Below are 25782 nucleotides of genomic sequence, written 5' to 3' on the forward strand. Positions count from 1 at the left end.
CCTAGTAAGGAATCTATTTGTCAAAAAACATTTCCTGACTCTTTTTTTGTTGGCTATATTGTTAAAGACATACTTTGACAGGTATTTTGAAATAAATGACCAAAAATAATTGAAACGGGTGTGATTATATGGTGTTATTTTGACAAATAAAATATGCAGAATTTTAAAATATTGTGCACACAATTTTTTGGCGCAGAACTCCACCAGGAGTAACAGTTGTAGATTTCACCACAGATCCATACAGAAAACATTTATATTTTGACAGTCCCAAAAGTAAAATCCTCCTTGGAAGAGCCAATCAGGAATTCACACTCTTTGTGAAAATATCTGCTTTAACCACCAATACTTGAAGGGCCTGATGCATCTCATACAGATTTCTCACTAGCATAACTCCACTGACTTGAGTACAGTCTCTGTTACACCAGTATAAAGAAGATCAGAATCAGGAGGAGTACATCTAGAAAATAGTTCTGTCTATAGTTTTTGCTATCAATTCTACATTTTAAAAAAAATTATATTTTACCACCTAATACTAATGGAAAAAAGAGTTCTTGTACTGTATGGTTGTGTGTAGTAGAGATCATTTTCTGAAAAGGCATGCTAAAGAGTAATCCAAATATAAAGAGCCAGTTCAAAAATATTAAAGATGCATATCAGTTTATAGCATTCAGAATGTCTTGTTAGCAAACTAAGTGGACAGGAAATCCAAATTTGCTCTTCAGTTGTGAAAGATGACAATCTACTACAGTAGGAATTAAGATAGGCTTTGCAAACTCTGGGAAACAAATTACTAACACAACGGATGTGGTTTCCAATTTCAGGATCCTTGAGATACAAGCCAAGAAAAAAAAGCCTGCAAATTAGGTTTATCCAGTAATTAAAGTAAGCCAGTTTCACTTTATTTATCTTAATTGTATCGCTACCAGTTTACCCACTACTGGTTTGTTTCCCAGTAATAGCTCCAAAATTAAATTCAAATTAGGCATGATATCTAATTTTTGAAAAATTTAGCTTCCTATAGGCAAAAGAAATTGATTAAACTTGCACTGGTCCCAATCTTCATTTTAACAATGATAGACTCTTTAAAAATGAACAGACAAAACCAAGACAGACTATATTTTAAAAACTTTAGCATGATAGTTCAGTGAAATTTAAAAACAAAAAGTTTTAATTAAGAGACACCTACATCAAATACTTCTCAGACTATATAGCTATTCTATTTACATTAACAACTGTTTAAACAGGTTTTAGAGTAGCAGCCGTGTTAGTCTGTATTCGCAAAAAGAAAAGGAGTACTTGTAGCACCTTAGAGACTAACCAATTTATCTGAGCATAAGCTTTCGTGAGCTACAGCTCACTTCATCGGATGCATCCGATGGAACTGACATCCAATGAAGTGAGCTGTAGCTCACAAAAGCTTATGCTCAGATAAATTGGTTAGTCTCTAAGGTGCCACAAGTACTCCTTTTCTTTTTGTTTAAACAGGGAAGCTAATTATGTATACCAATAAACCTAAATATAAATATTTACATACTAAAGCTGGGAAAAAGCAGCCCAAACAGTGCTTATGACAACATAATCGTACTAAATCCCACTCAAGGTGCACAGACTAAATAGGAAGACAGCAGACTCAACTTTAGTTTGTTTGAAAAGCTGTCATATGACAAAAGCCTGTCAGAGCCAATCAGCTTCCCATACTACTATGACAATCCTACCAGATCTAGGGCCTGAACTGATCTCATGCTGTCAAATCCTCTTCTCTGCAAGCTTAGAAACTACAGTATTGATGGGCACAAATACCACAGTGATTTAACACATGGAACCAAATCAACAAAATTTGGTTTCTTTTAAGGGTCTACAGCCGTAGTGGAGTCTTTTGTGACAGCCTAGGCAACTGGACAACTCAAACTACATTATAGTACACAGATCCTTTCATTTTCCTTACTGTCAGAATCTTATTTCCAAACACTTATAAACTGACTAGCCTATGGTTCTGTTTCTTTCCTCTTGATGCTAAGTTGTGAGTACACTTCGAGCTAAGCAAACACGTAAGCAGATCAAAATGTCATTGCCATGCCACAGGTTGATCAGCAGATGGTGCTAGAATAGTGCTACAAATTAGCAATTCCACAGACCAAACTCATTACAGCAATGATTTCCCCAGCCAAAGTCAGACACCCAAACGTATGGCAAAAGTAAGCTCTCCCTGTTCACATTGTTACACACCATTTTGTTTTAAACCACATTTTTTAAAAAAAAGATTTTTATATAAATAGAGCCAAACATGGACTGAAATACTTTAACATAATGCCAGAAAATATCCAGTCAACCAAGTGTACATTAAGTATTGTGAGGCCAGATTTAATACCTCCTCTGAAGGTATGGTTTCTATAAAAATAGTATTTCCCACAGAACCATTGTTCCAAAAACAAATATGGTATGCAGGCTGGCAAATTTACCCAGACATAACGCTTTTGAGGAAGGTACTTCTAGGCATCAGTCCTTCCCAGATGGTGAAAGTCACTAGTTACAATTAGGGCTGTCAAGAGATTAAAAACATTAATTGCGATTAAAAAATTACATTTATTTAAATATTTTGGATGTTTTCTACATTTCAAATATATTGATTTCAATTACAACACAGAGTACAAAGTGTGCAGTGCTCATTTTATATTATTTTTATTACAAATATTTGCACAGTAAATATATATAGTATTTTTCAATTCCCCTAATATAAATAACGTAGTACAATCTCATGAAAGTTGAGCTTACAAAATGTAGAATTATGTACAAAAAAAGAACTGTGCTCAAAAACACAATAATGTAAAACTTTAAAGCCTAGAAGTCCACTCAGTCCTCCCCCTTGTTCAGCCAATCGCTAAATCAAACAAGTTTGTTTACACTTGCAGGGGATAATGCTGCCCGATTCTAGTTTACAATGTTACCTGAAAGTGACAACAGGTGATTGCATGGCACTGTTGTAGCCAACCTTGCAAGATATTTAGGTGCCAGATGCACTGAAGATTCATATGTCCCTTCATGCTTCAACTACTCTTCCATGCAGATGACTGGTTCGGCTCGACAACAATCCAAAGCAGCGTGGACCAATGCATATTAGTTTTCATCATACGAGTCAGATGCCACCAGCGGAAGGTTGATTATCTTTTTTGGTGGTTCAGTTCTGTAGTTTCCACATCGGAGTGTTGCTCTTTTAAGACCTCTGAAAGCATGATCCAAACCTCATCCCTCTCAGATTTTGGAAGCACTTCAGATTCTAAAACCTTGAGTCAAGTGTTGTAGTTACCTTTAGAAATCTCACATTGGTACCTTCTTTGCGTGTTGTCAACTCTGCTGTGAAAGTGTTCTTAAAATGAAGAACGTGTGCTGGGTAGTTATCCGAGATTGCTATAACATGAAATATATGGCAGAATACAAGTAAACATACAATACAAACATACAATGCGAGCTAACATACAAAGAGCAGGAAACATACAATTGTCTCCCAAAGAGTTCAGTCACAAATTTAATTAACCCTTAATTTACATTTGTAAATTGCACTTTCACGATAAAGAGATTGCACTACAGTATTTGTAGGAGGTGAATTGAAAAATATTATTTATTTTTACAGTGCATATATTTGTAATAAAAATAAAATAAAGTGAACACTGTACACTGTGTTGTGTTGTAATTGAAATATTTGAAAATGTACAAAACTTCCAAAAATATTTAATACATTTCAACTGGTATTCTATTGTTTAAAGTGTGATTAATCGCAATTCATTTTTTTTGAGTTAATTACGTGAGTTAACTGCGATGGATCGACAGCCCTAGTTACAATATTTATTATCTTTTGTTATTATATTTACCTGTTTGCTGCCCATCAAGCAGCTGAGTGTTGAGGCACACAATATTTTTCCCCCAGTCACAATAATCCACCTCCATTTCCAATAATATATTATTTTAGTGATATGTGCAAATAGGTATACAACATTAATTCTGTAAAACTGAATTCCCTGCTTGTTTATAAAGCTGGTGTACACATGACATCACTCTCTATTTACACTTCCCAAAACACATGAGAGTCATCACTAATTTGAGCTGACAAGTCCCTATAGAAAAGGTGAGGACTGAACACCAGCTCCCATAGCACAAAATGATATTTGCTGTAATAATCACGTTTAATGTTGAAGATCAAGGTAGAGACAAACAAATACCTAAGAGCCCAGGTGGCAGTAAAAATGCTGTAGCATACATAAAAAAGCTACTTTTTAATAAAACTGGAAAAGGAATTGCTGCAATCAAAACAGGATGCTATCACAACAGTGCTAATACACTGAAAGTTATCTGTAAACCAGCTGTAGAAAGCTACTTCAGAAAGCAGTGTCCCCTCATTTTAAAGTCAAAACAATTCGCAAATATGAATATTGTCAACATGACATTAAAAAACTGATACTTGAAAACACGTTCTGAATTATCCAAATGCCTCTGACCATTACTTGCACAGTTGGTCATTTTGCAAATCAGTATCTTTTGTCTAGAAACTGACTCAGAGCCACTGCTGTACAGATATTACTTACACTTTTATACTAAGATGCACAGAACTTAATTTTCTCTTTTCAGATATACTGTATATATTCTTTAAAGAGATGTTGCCATAAAACATTAGGTACAGAAAAAGAATTTCAGTAAATAATTGAAATTGCTTGAAACTTATATTTTTAAATTATTTGTTTGCTGCTGTTGTCCATGTACTATAAAATACATGTTTTATTAGAATTTGAAAGAAAATTAAAAAGCATCTAAACAACATTTGTCTCAAAGCAACCCTATGATTAAAAAAAATCAAATATTAAACCCCATAAATTTTAAAAGAAACTACGTTCAGATTGAAAGCAAACCAAACAAACAAGGGTACCTTTAAAAGTTTTACACATTACCAGGTGCCATTCTCTTCCATATCCTGGGTCCTGGTCAGAATATCCTTCTAACGGAGATGAAATTTAAGCAAATACACATCTTTCAAATAGCCTGACAACAATGCCACCTATTCGGATTCCCTTGCCAGAGACAATGGAAATCTAGTTTGTGTTTTGTTTACAAGCTACAATACCTGACATGTTAATGCAAGATCTCAAGTATAGCAACTTAAAGTCTATATAAAAACATACATACATATGTAATTTTTATTTTGTACATCAAGCCAGTTCTCTGTTGTTCCCGGTTATTAAATAAATGTGGTCAGCTGATGAAATCCAACAGTCTGTTTGAAAAGCTTAATGAACAAGAGTGACCCCACCCAAGCCCTGACATTGCTGGAGAAGGACATGCTCAGTGGAAAACCAGGCTGCAGTTCCAACTCATTTCATTACAGCAGCCAGAATATGCACATGGGTCAAACAACAACAACTCTGTTTTCCTGGTATCTGTCCAACAAACCAAGAGACGAACAATTCGTGTGGGAAAATCCTTATAGAATCTTTTCAAAGAAGAAATCTGCCCCAGCAGAAGATTGCTTGTTTGTTTTGGGGTAGATTTTTGGCTCTTCAAATAAAGTTCTCGTAGCAGCCACAAAGAAACAAAAATAAGTCATAATGCAATCATTTATTCTGTCCTTTGAGCAACTCCTCCCCCATACTAAAAATAAATAAATAAAAATAAAAAAACACCACAAAACACTTTGGCTCTGTTTATGCAACATTGCTAATGTTCTACATATAATCCAGCTGGAACAGGCAAACATTTCACTTCTGATTCTGATTAAAGAAACCTAAACAAAACACTGATCAGGTCTGTATATTTAACATGTCATCTTATTTTGTAGGATTTTAATAGAGATTTCCTTCATTACTTCTATAGTTTGCAATAAGCAAAAGGTTGGGGTTTTTTTGGACTGTCACCTTCCAAAGCTACAATACATTGACAGTTCATTACAAATTCAGTTAATTCTTGTTGAGTTTTTAGCTGTCTTTATAAAAAAAATAGAGAAGTTAAAGCTAACTCTACTTCTTTCACATGCCATTGCCCTAAAAGTTAAGAGCACAGTTACTACCACAGCCTTTTCTAGCACAGATTGAAGAATAATGTATTCATAATTTAAATTGAGAAACACAAAAAGTACTATAAAGTTCACCTGATATCCCAACCAAGTATTCATCATTTTCTGTTTTGCTTGGCAGAATTTTTTTTTTTTTTTATAATTGACAAATATCAAATGTTTATTTTAAAGAACTTTCTCTATTTTGTATAGTGAGTACGTGCACGCATGCACACACAGTTACTTTCAGTTGTGCAAAACTATGGATTTTAAACATTTTTATTTTTATTGATTTAATTTTCATATTTGAGGGAAATGATGGGGAGGGGTCAGAAAATAATTATTAAATGACATACGCTGAGACTCGAAAAGTTAAAGCTTTAGAACAGTTAAGTGCAAGTCGCCAATATGTCAAAATATACAAAGTATCCATCCTTAAATCAAATTCTAGGAATTTCTCAGGCAGCATCTCTTACTTTCTCTATCTGTAAATTTCAGCTACTATTGATGGAAATATTTTTTGTGAGAGAGAGAGAGAGAGAGAGAGAGAGAGAGTTTGTTGAAATCAACATTTATTGACGTTTACCAATAAAAATCTAAATTCTTCCAAGCCTCTCTATTATCAATAAGTTATATTGCCAATTACTATTTCATGAGTGGAGAACATGTACCGGAGCCTGCAAAATAAGGAAATAAAGGCAACTGCAAGGTTCAAGGTCAGAGAGAACTGGGAAATGACTAATTTTCTCCCTTAGCTTTTGGTATGATCACCATGCTAGAGTCCAACAAGCAGGATATTGTAAGTTCCTTTTGTGAGGGGATCCAACCTTCAAAATGTATTTTATCAATACAGCTAGACTGAGTGCTGTACTACTGCAGAACTAATTTTTGGACACATTCTCAGTAAACACCTGTCTTGGTTTCTAGGACTTTCTCAATTTATGAACAGTGATCAGACACCATTGTGAAAAATGCAAAATAACTGCTTACTCTGAATAAAGTACAAGCAAAGAATAGAAGCAAAAGTTTACTGGACAAAACAATGTTTAAACAGCTCCGGGGCTACGCATGCCCATAAAAGCAAAGAAAATCATGTATTCTGATATAAAAATGTAAAAGGGATATGGTCACATTGAAATCTAGGGATTAAAAAAAAAAAAAAAAAATTCTAAGTTGAGTAGTTCCTGCTCAGGTCTCTCCTGCCCATTTTTGTGGTTTTATAATCACTTTTCGGCAGGTTTTTTTTATTATTGTTTTTTGATATTAAGGTTTTTTTTCTTCCCTCTTGCTGGGTGAAAGATCCACAGATATGCCCAAGAACCCCACTCGCCAATGAAAGCCGACTCCGTACAGGGAACTGCCAAAGAAAATGCTGTCACTGCACAAAAGGAAGTGAAATACAGAAATGATTTTTCCCTCAAATACTTCAAGTTTCAGTAATCTTAGCTGTGTTGTGTGACAGCAGCAAGCAAACATTCTTCAGACGAAACTCTAATTTGTAAAGAACTCTGATGTTCCTTTAAAGGAGAGCTGTACACTAAAACTTTGAAAAGACTTCTTTCTGTGTCATGACCTCAATCTAAAATCCATGGTGGTGACAAAAACTACTAGCAGCTGTATAGTGATATACTTCCGGATTCTCCAGATAAATTTCAGGTGCCTTTTCCACTAGTTAAGATTCTTCAGATATCAGAAGAACAGCAGGAGCTGAAAAGGCAATTGTGTCACACATTCAAGGAAACAAAACTCTGCCATTTCCTCCAACAGCACAACAAATATCAATTAACCAGACAAACTAGAATGGCTAGGCAGACAGCAAATTGCATACACTGCTCCTGAAAGAGTAAATAGTACACACATCCTCTCTCTTATCCTGTCTCCCTTGTCATTGCCCCAACCCCCTTTGTTTCATCAACCATTAAGCCTTGTGTTTATCTTGTAAGTTCTTTGGGGTAGGGATGGTCATTTTTAATATATTTGCACAGTGCCTAATATAATGTGGCCCAACCTAACTGCTATTGCAGTACAAGTGTTTAATAAAGAGAAAAGGACTGATTCTCTAATTGTTTTCTGCCTCCTTGCTCACTACAATGCATACCAACTGCAAGATCCTGCTCCCTGTAAGTAAAGTGCTACCACGCTGTCTCGTACGTTAACATTTACTGCATGCTCTAACTATGCATTTGGGAGTGCATGAAGTATCACCATTCTTTGGAAAGTATGTATTCATTGTCTGTGTGGGACCACGGTATGTCCAACTTCCAAACCCAAGTTTTCAGAAGTCATGAGTCAGGCACCAAAACAGCACAAGAAACTTACTGTCAAGCCACTATTTTGAGGAAGCAAACTGTTGAAATTAAAAAAAAAAAAAAGTCTTACTTGAAGTGAAAACTCAACTACAAAAAGCCACAACAGGAGATGCACTCCTCAAACAAAACGCCAATAAAAATTTCAAAGCTCCCATGGAACTCCACTGAACCTTGCAGTTTGTTCTGCAGGGCTGACAGCAAAGTCTTTCCAAACAACAGCATTTTTCTAAATGTTTTCCATCACTGCAGCTCCACTGGTGGTGGCTATGGTTGCAGCACTGAAGTGGTCAACGCACAAAGGGCTGCCACTATTTTAGCCACTTGAGCACCCAGAACGGTCACGAGTTGGGTTACATAAAATGCCTAAAAAGCTAGAAACGGGTCTACCACTGGTGGAGCTGCATAATTGGTAATGCAACAGGGAATTTTTAGAAATCTGCTAGTGGAGGCGGAGTCTCAAGGACAACGGTATTAAAGCTAACCATGTCCGATAATCAGAGTGCTTGGCTCTTTAGTTTGTCTCTTTAAAAAGACAGTCCCTGCCTGAGAATCCTGTTGTAAAGGTACTGATTACAGGACACATTCAGAATCATAGAAACCAAGAGACAATTTTTTTTAGGGCAGCGGGAGAGAAGAGAATGGGATAGAAGGGGGAGGATGTAGACGTATAATTCACTTATGGACATCAGGATAAAAATGACTCTCTAGGGGGGACCTGGAGAAAATTAATGTGATGGCTTACCAAGACATGACTGGGAGACTATTACTGTATAAATACATATTTACCAAAGAAAACGAACTCATTTCAAAGAAACGTGGGTGTCAAAAATGTAGATGGAAAGTCATTATAGTAAGTTTGTATTTCAAATTAAATGGAGGATTTACACAGACTTATTGAATCACATTTTCTGCTTCTGATCCATATGTGCAGTACATTTTAAAGCATTAGAATAGACTTAAGTGGACAAATATTTGAAATTCAAACCAAAATTGGCAACCATTCATCATTTGAGCTAATGGTTTTATTAAAAAAACTTGTTTAGCAAGACACTGCAGGGGATATTCACACATAGTGCATGATAAATTCAATGGAGCAGTACTTAGAATCATAGAATATCAGGGTTGGAAGGGACCCCAGAAGGTCATCTAGTCCAACCCCCTGCCCAAAGCAGGACCAATTCCCAGTTAAATCATCAAAGCATACTTACTTGCACCGTGGCTAAATTCAATTCAACACAAGTTTATTACCACCAAGTTACATCCTTGGGGAAATAAGGACATGTTACTATAACAACCTAAGAGACCCTTGACTTCAAAGTAGTACACCTGCTGCTTTAAGTATTTTTGCATCAATTCACTCCAAACTTGTGCCACATCGCATTTTGCTAGGAAGAAGATCTGAACAGCTTAAGTATGAATTCTTGGACTGCACATACTGAAGCTTGTGTCTAATAATGGTGCTAAGAGTCATGTTAACTAAAGTACTGAAAACAAGAAAACCGTGTATAAATACTTCTTTAAACAAGTTCTGCAGAATTAAATCCTACTTGAGTGGATATTTGAGACTACCCAACAGTGCTCATAAGAGCAGCCATACTGGGTCAGACCAATGGTCCATCTAGCCGGTATCCTGTCTTTTGTGCTTCAGAGGAAATGAACATAACAGGGCAATTTCAAGTGATCTTGTTATCCAGTCCCAGCTTCAGGAAGTCAGAGGTTGAGGGTTGCATCCCTGATCATCTTCTCTAATACCCATTGATGAACCTACTCCTCCATGAACTTATCTAATTCTTTTCTGAACCCAATTATACTTTTGGCCTTCACAGCATTCCCGGACAACTTGACTGCATTGTGTAAAGTACTTCCTTTTATTTGTTTTAAACTTGCTCCCTATTAATTTCATCAGGAGACCCCTAGATTTTATTATCTTTTTGTTATGTGAGAGAGTAAACACACTTCCCTTTTCACTTTCTCCTTACTATTCATGATTTTATACACCTCTATCATAATTTCCCTTTAGTTGCATCTTTTCTAACATGAACAGTTTTAATCTCTCCTCATATGGAAGCTATTCCAAACCCCTAATCATTTTTCTTGCCTTTCACTGCACCTTTTCCAATTCTAATATATCTTTGAGATGGGGTGACAGAATTGTACGCTGTATTCAAGGTGTGGGCATAGATTTATATAATGGCATTATGACATTTATTTATCCCTTTCCTCATAGTTCCTAATATTCTTAGGAATTTTTTTTGTTTGTTTTTGTTTAAAAAACATTGCTTCAACAAATTTAGTGGATGTTTTCCCGAGAACTATCCATGATGACTCCACGATCTTTTTCTTGAGTGGTAACAGCTAATTTAGACCTCATCATTTTTAATTTGTAGTTGGGATTATTTTTTCCAATTTGCATTACTTTGCACTTGTAAACATTGAATTTCATCTGCCATTTTGTTGCCCAGTCACCCAGTTTTGTGAGATCTCTTTGTAACTCTTCAGTCAGTTTTGGACTTAACTATCTTGAGTAATTTTGTATTGTCCGCAAAGTTTGCCACCTCACTATTTACCCCCTTTTCTAGATCACTTATGAATATGTTGAACAGGTCTGATCTCAGTACACATCCTTGCAGGACCTCATTACTTACCTCTTTCTATTGTGGAAACTGACCATTTATTCCTACCCTTTGTTTCCTATCTTTTAGCTAGTTACTGATCCATGAGAGGATCTTCCCTCTTATTACATGACTGCTTACTGTGGTTAAGCGCCTTTGTCTCAGAGGTCCCTCCAGCACTTTATACCCAATCCTGTACCCCATGTTCATCACTGTTCTATGATTATGATATATTGTGTGCTCTGTATCTGTAATTGTGTATTCTGACAGGTTTCAGAGTGGTAGCTGTGTTAGTCTGGATCAGCAAAAAGGACGAGTACATGTGGCACCTTAGAGACTAACCAATTTATTTGAGCATGAGCTTTCATAGGCTAAAACCCACTTCATGGGATGCATGCAATGGAAATTACAGTAGGAAGATTATACACATCTACACAGAGAGAGAACATGAAAAAAATGGGTGGGTGTTGCCATACACACTATAACAAGAGTGATCAATTAAGGTGAGCTATTATCAACAGGAGAAAAAAAAACCTTTTGTAGTGATAATTACGATGGCCCATTTCCAACAGTTGACAAGAAGGTGTGAGTAACAGTGGGGAGGGGGGAATAAGCATGGGGAAATAGTTACACAAAGTAAAACTATTTCCCCATGCTTATTCCCCCCTCCCCACTGTTACTCACACCTTCTTGTCAACTGTTGGAAATGGGCCATTTACTCATGTGCTGAAATAACTGAAGAAAGCCAAAAGACAAGCAGATTAATGTTATTCATTTTCCCTCTCTCCCCCTTGCCAAGTTTGATTGTAGCCTAGCAGCATGTGTTGTACTTTCCAGGATGTATAACAATGAGTCAGAAATTTAAACCCACCATAAATCTCAGTTCAAATTTAATCCCTATTGCTCTTAAAAGCCTATAACTTCCAGAAATGAAAATTACAAATAATCCACCATAAATTAGCAAAATTATTCAGATAAATCTATATAAGTCAAGTGCTGTCCTGGTGCACTATTGATATGTTTCTACAGCAATGAGTTCCTGGCTAGCTGTAGCCAATTAAAAAGATGCACCTACATCACCGAGCACTCATCTGCCGTGACTTTCAGTCTGAGTAAGAGGACTTTGAAGTCAGCAGGTTGCTAGACTGCACACTGATTTATTTTTATGCCTTTCTTAGTTTCAGCTTTATTCGTTCACATATACAAGACAAAAAGGTGGAATCAAGTGCATATCAGTTACATCTGTACTTAAATATGACATGTTTTCAAAGACATTAGTAAACTAAGGCACAATCAAGCAAACCACTTCAGCACATGATTATAGTTAAGCATGTCCTTAAGTACTTTGCTCAATCAAGGTGTAAATTAGTGATACTCAGCCTGAGGTTCGCAAGCTGCAAGTGGCTTTTTAATGTCTCCTGCAGCTCTTTGCAGCACATGATATTAAAACACTGATTTAATTATTAACCAAAGTTATTAACCAATCAGGATGCTTTTACTAAGTTATTATATAAGTGTAGTTGATAAATAAATAATAAATACTTGGTCACTCATTTCGCTGTGAGAATATAACTATTTCCCCCATCATACTGTTTAAATATGAATATATAGTAGCATAGTAAATGAAACAATGAATTCACACTACTCTGGCTCTTTTGAGTAACGTTGTTTGCTAATTTGGCTCCTGAATCATGGAGATCTGAGTTTCACTGGCATTCAGTAACTCAGGAAACAAGTTGACCTTTCTCACTCTTCTCATATTCCCAAACCATCCACAAGAAAAATCCTTTATCTGTCCATAATATTATCATAGAATCATAGAATATCAGGGTTGGAAGGGACCCCAGAAGGTCATCTAGTCCAACCCCCTGCTCAAAGCAGGACCAATTCCCAGTTAAATCATCCCAGCCAGGGCTTTGTCAAGCCTGACCTTAAAAACCTCTAAGGAAGGAGATTCTACCACCTCCCTAGGTAACTCATTCCAGTGTTTCACCACCCTCTTAGTGAAAAAGTTTTTCCTAATATCCAATCTAAATCTCCCCCACTGCAACTTGAGACCATTACTCCTCGTTCTGTCATCTGCTACCATTGAGAACAGTCTAGAGCCATCCTCTTTGGAACCCCCTTTCAGGTAGTTGAAAGCAGCTATCAAATCCCCCCTCATTCTTCTCTTCTGCAGACTAAACAATCCCAGTTCCCTCAGCCTCTCCTCATAACTCATGTGTTCCAGTCCCCTAATCATTTTTGTTGCCCTTCGCTGGACTCCCTCCAATTTATCCACATCCTTCTTGAAGTGTGGGGCCCAAAACTGGACACAGTACTCCAGATGAGGCCTCACCAATGTCGAATAGAGGGGAACGATCACGTCCCTCGATCTGCTCGCTATGCCCCTACTTATACATCCCAAAATGCCATTGGCCTTCTTGGCAACAAGGGCACACTGCTGACTCATATCCAGCTTCTCGTCCACTGTCACCCCTAGGTCCTTTTCCGCAGAACTGCTGCCTAGCCATTCGGTCCCTAGTCTGTAGCTGTGCATTGGGTTCTTCCGTCCTAAGTGCAGGACCCTGCACTTATCCTTATTGAACCTCATCAGATTCCTTTTGGCCCAACCTTCCAATTGGTCTAGGTCCTTCTGTATCCTATCCCTCCCCTCCAGCGTATCTACCACTCCTCCCAGTTTAGTATCATCCGCAAATTTGCTGAGAGTGCAATCCACACCATCCTCCAGATCATTTATGAAGATATTGAATAAAACCGGCCCCAGGACCGACCCTTGGGGCACTCCACTTGATACCGGCTGCCAACTAGACATGGAGCCATTGATCACTACCCGTTGAGCCCGACAATTTAGCCAGCTTTCTACCCACCTTATAGTGCATTCATCCAGCCCATACTTCCTTAACTTGCTGACAAGAATACTATGGGAGACCGTGTCAAAAGCTTTGCTAAAGTCAAGAAACAATACATCCACTGCTTTCCCTTCATCCACAGAACCAGTAATCTCATCATAAAAGGCGATTAGATTAGTCAGGCATGACCTTCCCTTGGTGAATCCATGCTGGCTGTTCCTGATCACTTTCCTCTCATGCAAGTGCTTCAGGATTGATTCTTTGAGGACCTGCTCCATGATTTTTCCAGGGACTGAGGTGAGGCTGACTGGCTTGTAGTTCCCAGGATCTTCCTTCTTCCCTTTTTTAAAGATTGGCACTACATTAGCCTTTTTCCAGTCATCCGGGACTTCCCCGGTTCGCCACGAGTTTTCAAAGATAATGGCCAGTGGCTCTGCAATCACAGCCGCCAATTCCTTCAGCACTCTCGGATGCAACTCGTCCGGCCCCATGGACTTGTGCACGTCCAGCTTTTCTAAATAGTCCCTAACCGCCTCTATCTCCACAGAGGGCTGGCCATCTCTTCCGCATTTTGTGATGCCCAGCGCAGCAGTCTGGGAGCTGACCTTGTTAGTGAAAACAGAGGCAAAAAAAGCATTGAGTACATTAGCTTTTTCCACATCCTCTGTCACTAGGTTGCCTCCCTCATTCAGTAAGGGGCCCACACATTCCTTGGCTTTCTTCTTGTTGCCAACATACCTGAAGAAACCCTTCTTGTTACTCTTGACATCTCTGGCTAGCTGCAGCTCCAGGTGCGATTTGGCCCTCCTGATAACATTCCTACATGCCCGAGCAATATTTTTATACTCTTCCCTGGTCATATGTCCAACCTTCCACTTCTTGTAAGCTTCTTTTTTATGTTTAAGATCCGCTAGGATTTCACCATTAAGCCAAGCTGGTCGCCTGCCATATTTACTATTCTTTCGACTCATCGGGATGGTTTGTCCCTGTAACCTCAACAGGGATTCCTTGAAATACAGCCACCTCTCCTGGACTCCTTTCCCCTTCAAGTTAGTCCCCCAGGGGATCCTGGCCATCCGTTCCCTGAAGGAGTCGAAGTCTGCTTTCCTGAAGTCCAGGGTCCGTATCCTGCTGCTTACCTTTCTTCCCTGCGTCAGGATCCTGAACTCAACCAACTCATGGTCACTGCCTCCCAGATTCCCATCCACTTTTGCTTCCCCCACTAATTCTACCCGGTTTGTGAGCAGCAGGTCAAGAAAAGCGCCCCCCTAGTTGGCTCCTCTAGCACTTGCGCCAGGAAATTGTCCCCTACGCTTTCCAAAAACTTCCTGGATTGTTTATGCACCGCTGTATTGCTCTCCCAGCAGATATCAGGAAAATTAAAGTCACCCATGAGAATCAGGGCATGCGATCTAGTAGCTTCCGTGAGCTGCCGGAAGAAAGCCTCATCCACCTCATCCCCCTGGTCCGGTGGTCTATAGCAGACTCCCACCACTACATCACTCCTGTTGCTCACACTTCTAAACTTAATCCAGAGACACTCAGGTTTTTCTGCAATATCATACCGGAGCTCTGAGCAGTCATACTGCTCCCTTACATACAGTGCTACTCCCCCACCTTTTCTGCCCTGCCTGTCCTTCCTGAACAGTTTATAACCATCCATGACAGTACTCCAGTCATGTGAGTTATCCCACCAAGTCTCTGTTATTCCGATCACGTCATAGTTCCTTGACATCACCAGGACCTCCAGTTCTCCCTGCTTGTTTCCAAGGCTTTGTGCATTTGTATATAAGCACTTGAGATAACCTGTTGATTGCCCCTCATTGCCAGTATGAGGCAGGAGCCCTCCCCTCACAGACATTCCTGCCTGTGCTTCCTCCCGGTATCCCGCTTTCCCACTTACCTCAGGGCTTTGGTCTCCTTCCCCCGGTGAACCTAGTTTAAAGCCCTCCTCACTAGGTTAGCCAGCCTGCTGGCAAAGATGCTCTTCCCTCTCTTTGTAAGATGGAGCCCGTCTCTGCCCAGCACTCCTCCTTCATTGAACACCATCCCATGGTCAAAGAAACCAAAGCCTTCTCTTGACACCACCTGCGTAGCCATTCGTTGACTTCCACAATTCGACGCTCCCTACCTAGGCCTTTTCCTTCCACGGGGAGGATGGACGAGAACACCACTTGCGCCTCCAACTCCTTTATTCTTCTTCCTAGAGCCACATAGTCCGCAGTGATCTGCTCAAGGTCATTCTTGGCAGTATCATTGGTGCCCATGTGGAGAAGCAGGAAGGGGTAGCGATCAGAGGGCTTGATGAGTCTCGGCAGTCTCTCCGTCACATCACGAATCTTAGCCCCTGGCAAGCAGCAGACTTCTCGGTTTTCCCGGTCAGGGCAGCAGATAGATGACTCAGTCCCCCGGAGGAGAGAGTCCCCGACCACCACCACCCGCCTTCTCCTCTTGGGGGTGGTGGTCGTGGAACCCCCAACCTCAGGACAGCGCATCTCATGCCTTCCAACCAGCGGAGTCTCCTTCTGCTTTCTCGCCCCAGACATATCATCTGGTCCACACTTACAAGAGTGAACACTGGCAGAATAAAGCTATGTCTGTTGTACCTTTGAACTGAAATCATCATGTGCTGCATAATACATTTTAGGGAAATATATCTATGTAAGAATGTAAAACTGTACTTTCTTGTCTCATCTCCCGATTGTCATAAGCCTTTCTTCAAATGGCATCCTCCACACTAAAGACCTTTCCAGACTCATACTTCCTATGCAAGTTGCCAATCGTTATACTTTCTACATAAATTATATATTATACACATATTATGGCTATACTTTGATACCATTTATCTTTAAGGCAGTAGTTTAATGTTGGAATTCTTTATCACACACAAAGCCTTTCAGCTGTCCAGTATGACCTGGATCTGCTATATGGATATATTGCATTTAAGAGAAATTGTGGAAACTGATTAGATTCAGGTCAGTTTTCCTTCCCCCCCGCCCTCAGTAAAATGAGTTGAGGCAGTGGCAGTGGAACAACCTGTATGCACATTTAATGACAGACTGGCTCTTCCTGGGTGCCTGTGCAGGGACATAATGTGCCCTTCACCTCCTTTTGCACCAGTTCTACCTGTTACATTGGTTGACAGTATGGGAAAAAAAGCCACCGCCATGTGGGTTCTATATATCCCCCACACATGCAGTTGACAGGAAATTAGTGGACCCTGGTTCCACCTTTGCACCATACAAGGGAGACAGCACAGCCATGCTCTGGATCTATGATCTGTTAGGCATGAAGGTCTAGGGATAGCTGCAGTGGGCGGGGAGGGATAGTTCAGCAGTTTGAGCATTGGCCTGCTAAACCCACGGTTGTGAGTTCAATCCTTGAGGAGGCTGGTTGGGATCTGGGGCAAAAATTGGGGATTGGTCCTGCTTTGAGCAGGGGGGTTGGATTAGATGACCTCCCGATGTCCCTTCCAACCCTGGTATTCTATGATTCTAAGATCCTTTTTCCTAGCTCCTCCCACCCACAAAGGCACATTGGGACAGTCTGCTACCCCATATACACCCCTTGTGGCAAAGCCACAACTGACCCTTTAGAAGGAGCACAGCAACATTTCCAAGACACAGCAAAATTCTCTATGATCATAAAGGCTCGAAAAATTTTGCACACACACCACAACTTCTACCTTTACCAAAAGTACAATGGCTATCATTCATTAACCCAACGAAGGACAGGTTTCCTGCAGACTTTTAAAGAGAGTAACAGTAGCAGGATTGCACTCTTCCGACTAGGAATTTATCTGTACTGAATGGTGCAACCCACTGCCTTCAAATACATCAATCTAGTCAGGGACTGAAGCATCCATTCACCTACACCCAAGACAGACGCTTTCCCAGATGAGTGACACCAACTTCTGTTGAATACAAGTTTTAAATTTTGATCTCTCATCTTTATAATTGTGAAGATATATCAGTTAAATATTCATGTTCAGAAGGTTAATACTTTCTTTGTAAGGTTACAGAGAGCTTATGCCACTAGTTTTCTAAACTGCAGCACAGTAAAACTGGCCAGTCTTATTTTTCCACTGTTGCCACTGAGATCCATATGAGCAGATATGAAAATGACAGCCACCAGGTCAGCTTCACAATTCTACTGCACAGAGGAGCAGGAGGGTTGGGGATGGAGAAGTATGACCAGCAACAGGTTCAGAGGGCTACAAGATAGTCATGGTTTTGTTTTTTTGTTTTTTCAGGGGCGGGGGGGGAGAAGTAGAAAGAACAACAGTGACATCTCCATCAAACTGCATACACACATGCATGCACACAGCTAAAGGATGATCCAAAACAGAGAATTTTTTTTCCATTCCTGCAACCAACAAGGGGTTGAGAAAAGTGGGTTCAGATTTAAATTAGAAACTTACTAAGCAGAGGCTAATAACCAAAATGAAGCCTCTAAAGAAGGGACAGCACTTTGGGAGGAATTCCAGGACCCTCCCCTTTCCCAGCAGCTACAGTGGAGGACTGATTTCTCATAAGTGCAGTGGACCTGGACAGTAGGACTCCCATCTTTTCCATAAGTCATTGACTAGTACTTTTAAAACTTCTGGCTACTGGGTCTGATAACATTTCCAAGCTCCATGTGAATAGGTGGGATATGTAGCCAGTCTTGCTCATGTACAATTGTTAGGATAAGATAGAGAAGTATGTATTCTATTGAACAATTTTGAGGGAGATGTAAGAAGAGAAGATATAAGACAAGACGTTGTGAACATCATGTAGAGAAAGGAAAACAGGAAACAGACAATGAAGACAAAACAGGAAGAGCTAGGCCATGACCATGATCTGTGTAAGAAAGATTGCAATAAAGCCAAAAGGGGAGACAAAGATAACAGGAAAGGTGATAAAAGCAAGTTGCATCAACTTTCTATCTAATAAATTGTTAATGTTACAATTAATATTGTGCATAAAAAAATACACAAAACTTTTATTCCTGTAAATTTTAGGGGAATAGCTTTGGGAGGCATGGCCATGCAGATATTTCAGTCTGGCTATTAGGGATTAGTCGTTGCATCAGTATGCATCCAGTAAATTGTTCAAGTCCTGAATCCAGCATCGTTCAAATCTTTAAATATTTAAAGGAATATTTTTAATTAACATGCATGGTACAGACACTGCAACAAGACTGCATAAAATACCCTAAACAGCTCACAGAAGCCAATCACTGTAATCCCTAAACAACAAATTTCAACATGCAGAAGAATTGTAACTGAGTGCCTGAAACAGCTTACCTAGATAATCTAATGCCTCCCATTGTATGCAATACAAACTAAATTTGTTTCAGTGCTTCTTGATGCTTATTAAATTAACCTCATGCAAGAATTTTATAATATTGGAGTGGAGACACAACTGACTAGAGTATCTCTGCCACTTGCACGTGTAGTCAAACGCTCAAGGTTTTTTAATTGTGAACTTTCGACTAAGATTGTCTAATGGACTGATGCCCTGAAGAGAAATATTTCAAGGAATATTTGAGATATGCTCCAAAACACTAGATGACATTATCCAAGAATTTACAGTAGTTGATTTTGTTTTTGTTTTTTTTTAATATATGTTCACATATCCTCCTGCTCAGCAGTTTTCAAGTTTAGCTCAGAATAGTCAAGATTAGATTCTACTATTTCTGAGTTTTGGCTTCATCTTCAACTGTAAACTGATTAACTCAAATATCTCTTGATATTTCAAAGGTTACCAGTAATTGTTTCCTTGGAATCAATTTTTTTTTTTAAGTGTGTGTGCTGGATATTCTATTGTTATCGTCTGTGTGCGCGCACGTGTGTGTAGTTATCTCACACACACGCTAACAATAGAATATCCAGCACAGGGTGAAATGCAAAATTTCTTTTCATTTTAAACCAAGATTCACCATTATTTAAGAGAGAATAATTGTCACACTTGGGAGGGGTGATGAAAGCAGTTCATTTTCTAGGATTATTTTTCAAACTTTTTTTTGGTAGGTGTTAGATTAGTTCTCTTCTATTTCATACTGAAAATATGAAGATTCACTATCGAAGAGGAACAAGGAAATGAGGAGTTCTCTTTGCATTACTTTATTTTCCCTTCATTAGATCCTCCGCCAAAAAGACAGTGAAAAAGACTGACAAAATGTCCACAGCAGGCTACATAAAATAGGAATATTGAGCAGCCATTGTACATGCAGAAATTAGGACATAAACATTAAAATTCAAGATCGTAAATGTCATCTCAGCAAACAGAACAATTCCCAGCACTCAAAAGCTAGGATATAAATTTTTAAAAGTTTATTCTCATGAGAGGCTGAATGAACATTTTCCTGTTGAACAAGCCAAGTTTAAGAAATAAATACTTGTATTAGCTAACATTTGAGGTAAAGTTTAAGACAGACTCTGCTAGCTAACCATACAGCTCACTAGAAATATGCATACATGAACTGCATCAGGTCAAGAGAGAATCCTCTGAACTGTTAAGTTCATCACATGAGCAACACCACGGTCAGCAACTGACTCTCTGCAACTTCATTAAGATGTCGTGCCCATAATTACACACACACACACACACACACACACACCCCTAATATGCAGACAGCCATATTTTTCAGGTATGTAAGATCTTAAGTGCAACATTTCTTATACCAATTACAACAGTACTTCTTTGGCTCCTTTAAAGGCAACAACAATTCTGATGAAAATAAATAGTCTAGACATCTATTAAAAAAATCCAAGCATTAAGACACAAATTTAAGATTAAAACAAGCAACCATCTTCAGCGAGAAAACAAAAGAAAAAAGGTGTAAGGTATGCCTTTCTAAAAAAAAGTGCTGGAATACAATACAGCACAGGTGACTTTTTAAAAAACTTGAAAAATCTCAAATATTTGCTGTGATAAATTTGCTGGGGGGGGGGGGGAAGAGAGAAAAATCTCCCTTTTACGGACACCCAGCCAGCCAATTAGCTGTAAAATCCCTCTTGGTAGCTGTTCTCTTGCTTTACCTGTAATGGGTTAAAAAGCCTCCCTGCACAGATTTAAAAAAACGTGGGTACCTGACCAAAAGAGCCAATGGTAGGGCTAAAACTTTCCAAAATTGGGAAAAACCTTCCCTTTGTTGTCTGTTGTTCCCTCTGAGCTGCAGGGACACGGAGCAACAATGCTATAAACAGGAATGCTGTGTAAATTATCTTCCATACCTAGAAGGAATCATTGGGATAGGAAATGTTTAGACAGACACTATCAGATTTATTTCTTATTTTGGCTTGTGGATCTCCTCTGGGCTAACCCCAAATACTTTTCTTTGCTTGTAACCTTTAAGCTGAACCCCATTTTTTGGAATTGCTCCTTTAAAAATCTAGCAAAAGCCTAAAGTTCCAGATGTATTTTCTTCCTTTTTGTTTTTAATCAAATGTACCTTTTTTAAAAACAGAATTGAATTTTTGGTGTCCTAAGAGGTTTGTGCATATATGTTGTTTAGCTGTTGCCACCAGCTAATTAAAATTTCTTTTTCTTCTCTCTCAGCTCTTTTCTGGAGAGGGGTGAAAGGGCTTGAGGGTACTCCACAAGGAGGAGTCCCAAGTGCTCCTTCCTGGGTTTTTTGCAGTTGGGTGGTGGTAGCGTTTACCAAGCCAAGGTCAGAGAAAAGCTGTAACCTTGGGAGTGTAATACAAGCATGGAATGGAAAGTATTAATTTTTAAAATCCTTGCGGGTCCCCACCTTCTGCACTCGAAGTGCCAGAGTGGGGATTCAGCCTTGACGTTTACATAAAAAGACAAATTTTTCATTCTTGAGATTATTAGGAAATTAAACTGTACTACACTTGTTTCTTAAGTGTCCAAAATAGGATAGCCTAATCAAAATTCTTTCAAAAAAATCTTCACATTGAAAAGCTTAACTGAAATTCTTATCTTCAGAAGGGGCTATAATTGTATCGATTTGTTCTAGCCAATATTCAGATGTGCATTTACCTAATTTACTGTCCCCAATCACAATTGGGAGCTAAAGATCCAGGAGAAAGATCTATTATGGTATTTGACTTTATTTGGTGTAAATTAATTTAAAGAAAAGGATTTAGACAACTGCAAATAAGAAAAAAATAAATAGAATAAAGTTTCTCTGAAAAACAGTGTCAAGGTGCAAAACTGTAGTAGTAGGATTTTATGTTTGTATTTTATATAATTTAAAAAAAATAATGTTGCATGTATTGGTGTGTAATTTAATTATATTTTTTGCAGCCACTCTTTTTAAATAGCAAAAATGAATGGCCTAATGGGCCATTGGTAAAGATGCATTAGCCAGAATGTGTGTTTGAGCTAATTTTAAGGCAGTAACAGACTTTTTACGGTCACCATTTCCCTGTATGTTGAGCATTTTAAAATAATTTTAAAAAAAGCACTATTTTTGCATTGCAATTTAATGTTTTTGTTTAAATGTTTTGTGTAAATTAATTTGATTTTGCTGGTCTATTGGAGAGTTGATGTGTTTTTATTTATGCTGTTATTATAGGAAGGGAGTAGGGTGAATATTTAGGTTTTAATTTAGACACACTTATCTCAGTTTAATTTATATTAATTTACATTTTTATTAATAGTGGATTTAACAAAACTTACTGGATTATTGTTTTAACACACATTTCTTATTTGTATACAAAACAATTATTGCATTTTTTTAAAATCTTATTTTAAAATGCTAAACTACAACAAAGTGGTGTTACTACCTAAAAGGTCTGTTACTGGCTTAAAATTAGCTCAGACACGCATTCTGGCTAATGCATCTTTACCAATGGCCCATTAGGCCATTCCTTTTTGCTATTTAAGAAAAGAGTGGCTGGAAAAAATATAATTAAATTATACACCAATACATTTAATACACGCTACATTATTATTTTTATTCTACATTATATAAAATACAAACAAAATCCTACTACTACAACACTGCTGTTTTAATACAATGTTATTTGGGTTTCACCCTTTTGCACAGATGCACAAACTCTGATCTCATTGCATATCATGCTTTTATATGAATCTCTTTCAGCTTCTGCTTTTCTTCCTCCACCAGCCCCCATTGTGCCTTTACTTAATTGATAATCAGGAAGTGTCTAAAAAAAGTAAATAAGATTAGGTAATGTGCCATGCACTGCTAATGCTGTATCTATTGCTAGAAAGCCAGCATGCCAAAGTGTGTCAAAAGCCTGACTTATGTCTAAGCAAATTAGTCTATCATCTTGCTTGAAGAAAAAGGCAACAATTTTATATGCAGGCTAGTTGGTATCGATAGCATCCACAGGAGTATGTGTCAAATGAGTTGCTTGCAAAATTGCTGGAACACACTTATAGTCACCACTACATATTGATCAGAAAAAACTACTTAAGTTATTCAAGTAATACCAAGTTATTAATTATTGAACCACAGCCAAATTTCTAAGACACACGAAGCCTGTTTCAGAAATGTCAATTGCTAAAAGCTTTTGCTTTTGGGGTCCTAATGTTAGCTAGACAAAGCCTTTATGCTTGATACGACTAGCAGCTCAATATCAAATAACAGACATATTTAGGATAAATAAAGGTATAGGCTTAAAAACAAAAAAACCACTAGATGATTGCTTTCTTCAGAAGGAATATTGCTCCAGCTATAATACTTGCTTGCTACCTGTATCCCCCACTAGCTACGAAGTAGTCCAATGGCAAAAGAAACATACTTCCCAAGAATAGTGTTAGTCACAGACTCATTGTTACACCACCTATTTTTGTATTCTCTTGTCAAAAGTTTTGACTGAAGAGTGAAGAGGAATTACTTGGTATGCAGCTAACTTGAGTATCTCGTGGATTCCTAGTAGGTGAAAACATCTGTTTTCTCAGGTTGAGGGAAATGGGGGTGTCACAACTCCATACTAGACTTACTTTGACACAGAATCCCTTCTGTAATATGTAAAAAACTGATGTCTAAATACTATCCTTGAAGGAAGAGCTTGCCTAACAGAAAACCCAAGTCAAAGTCTATCTGAATGATAAAGACCATGCGCTGACCTTCTTTAAATTGGGATGGATGGGATAAACAGCATAGTCACCAATCCATTTCATGATGCCTCAATCTGAGGCAGGTCTTCAACAACATGCTGTGTGATAATGTCCTGTATAGGGTGGGTTAATCAGTCTGCAAATTAAGATGCAAGGAGAGCTATAGTCTGCATCTGCTCAGCACATGAATAAAAATCCCCCTTGACTTAACTATACTTGTATCCTATCTCCTTTATTTTGAGGAAATTCCAGGATGCATTCAGAAGTCCCAGGAAAAACAGACTCAGATTCAGACAAAGGCCATTTTATCTGGAGTAGTGAGGGGAGCCAGTGGGCCTGTACCTGAAAAGAACTAGTGTGTGTGTGGGGGGGGGGGGCGGGGGGGTGGAAGAGATCTGAGATTCTGGCTTAATATGTCAGGGTTTCTCTCTTTATCTTGGACACGGAAACCATGTCAAGATCAGTTCAGCATTATTGAGCCCTATCTAACTAATCCCTAATGAACCGATAGAGAATTAAGTGGTTATAAGAGCTATTTATCAACAGAAGAAGAACTGCAGCGTGTCACGTGCCTTGTGTCTTTTCCTTAAGTCCCAGCATTATAGGTCTGAGGAAAAGAAAGGACACTTCAACAGCCTGTTGGAGTGAGTGATTAATCCCTTCAGGAAGCACAGTGGAGAAGGAATGGAAAGAAGAAACTAAAAATCTGTGTTGGAGAGCAATGGTTTCTTTCCACTGTTGCTCACCAGTTTGATTATCCAAGAAGCCAAAAAAGACCTTAAGAAAAAATATTCAAAGATGGATTTCGCATACCAATGTTCATATTTTATAAGTATAGGTGAAGTCTACTGTAACAAAATATTGTTTAGTTTGTTTCTGAACAGTGTTTCTTCATTTCTGCTTCTGTGGTCTTATTCTAAAGAAGTGTCATAGACAAAGGCTATTAAAGTTTTAATAAGTTTAAAAGCTACTAAGTTTTACCTTAGGATACATTAGCCATATGATTTTCCATATCTTATTTCATGGATTGTTTTAGATTTTATTGCTCCAAAAGCTGACTGTTTTAAGAAGTTATCACAAGCATTCCCCAAAACGACCTTCTGAGAGAATTTAAAGATTTGTTATACAGGAAGATCTGGGAAAGCCTTTCCTAAATATTCAGTCTTTTTAGGAATTAACTTCTTCATGGTGGATAACCTGCAACAGTTAAAATAATGTCCAGTGTGTGACAAGCTAAAAGAATAAGCAACGTTGCAAGATGGTGATGAGGATTACAACATGTTACTTACAATGACTGCCACTAATATTGGAATATTTACAGTATGCAGTAGAATCATTGTGGTATTTTCCAGTTTAAGTGCACAGAATATTACAAATACCTTATCACAGTGCAGTAAACATGCATATTTTAAATGGAAATTACTATAGTCAAGACTAGACTCCAGGATTCATTCCCCAAGAGCTCCAGCAGAGACATTTCCTTAAACTTTTCCCCTCGTCCTTACTGCAGTCACGGTCTGCGGAAAGATGATGAGAAGTAACTCTGAGGAACAATACATGCGGTGTCAGTTGGTCAGACACAGAATGCCCAATGTCATGTGCTGAACAGCTGTATACTTGGATAAGTAAAAGGAGGATGCACATAGTATGAGGAGAAACCAGAGACACCCCAGAAAGAACACATTATCTATACTGGTGACAAATTTATAAGAACATAAGAACTGTCATACTGGACCAGACCAAAGGTCCATCTAGCCCAGTATTCTGTCTTCAGAGAGTTGCCAATGCCAGGTGCCCCAGAGGGAATGAACAGAACAGGTAAGCATCAAGTGATCCATCCCGTCGCCTATTCCCAGCTTCTGGCAAACAGAGGCTAGGGACACCATCCCTGCCTAGCTAATAGTAATTGATGGACCTATCCTCCATGAACTTATC

General features: G+C 38.5%; 1 protein-coding gene across 21 annotated transcripts in view; it reads right to left on the reverse strand.

Moving 5' to 3' along the window:
- Positions 1–25782, reverse strand: part of EPB41L2 (erythrocyte membrane protein band 4.1 like 2) — a 249222-nt gene that overhangs the window by 150141 nt on the left and 73299 nt on the right. Inside the window, exon 1 of one of the 21 annotated variants that reach the window (XM_073337301.1) lies at positions 5173–5263. The exons of the other annotated variants lie outside the window; for them this stretch is intronic. The gene's annotated coding sequence lies outside the window, so the exon portion shown is untranslated. Of the gene's footprint in view, positions 1–5172; positions 5264–25782 lie in introns of those variants that run through there. 21 annotated transcript variants of the gene reach the window in all.

The sequence above is a fragment of the Lepidochelys kempii genome, chromosome 3, assembly GCF_965140265.1.
Source record: "Lepidochelys kempii isolate rLepKem1 chromosome 3, rLepKem1.hap2, whole genome shotgun sequence".
Taxonomy (NCBI): Eukaryota; Metazoa; Chordata; order Testudines; family Cheloniidae; genus Lepidochelys; species Lepidochelys kempii.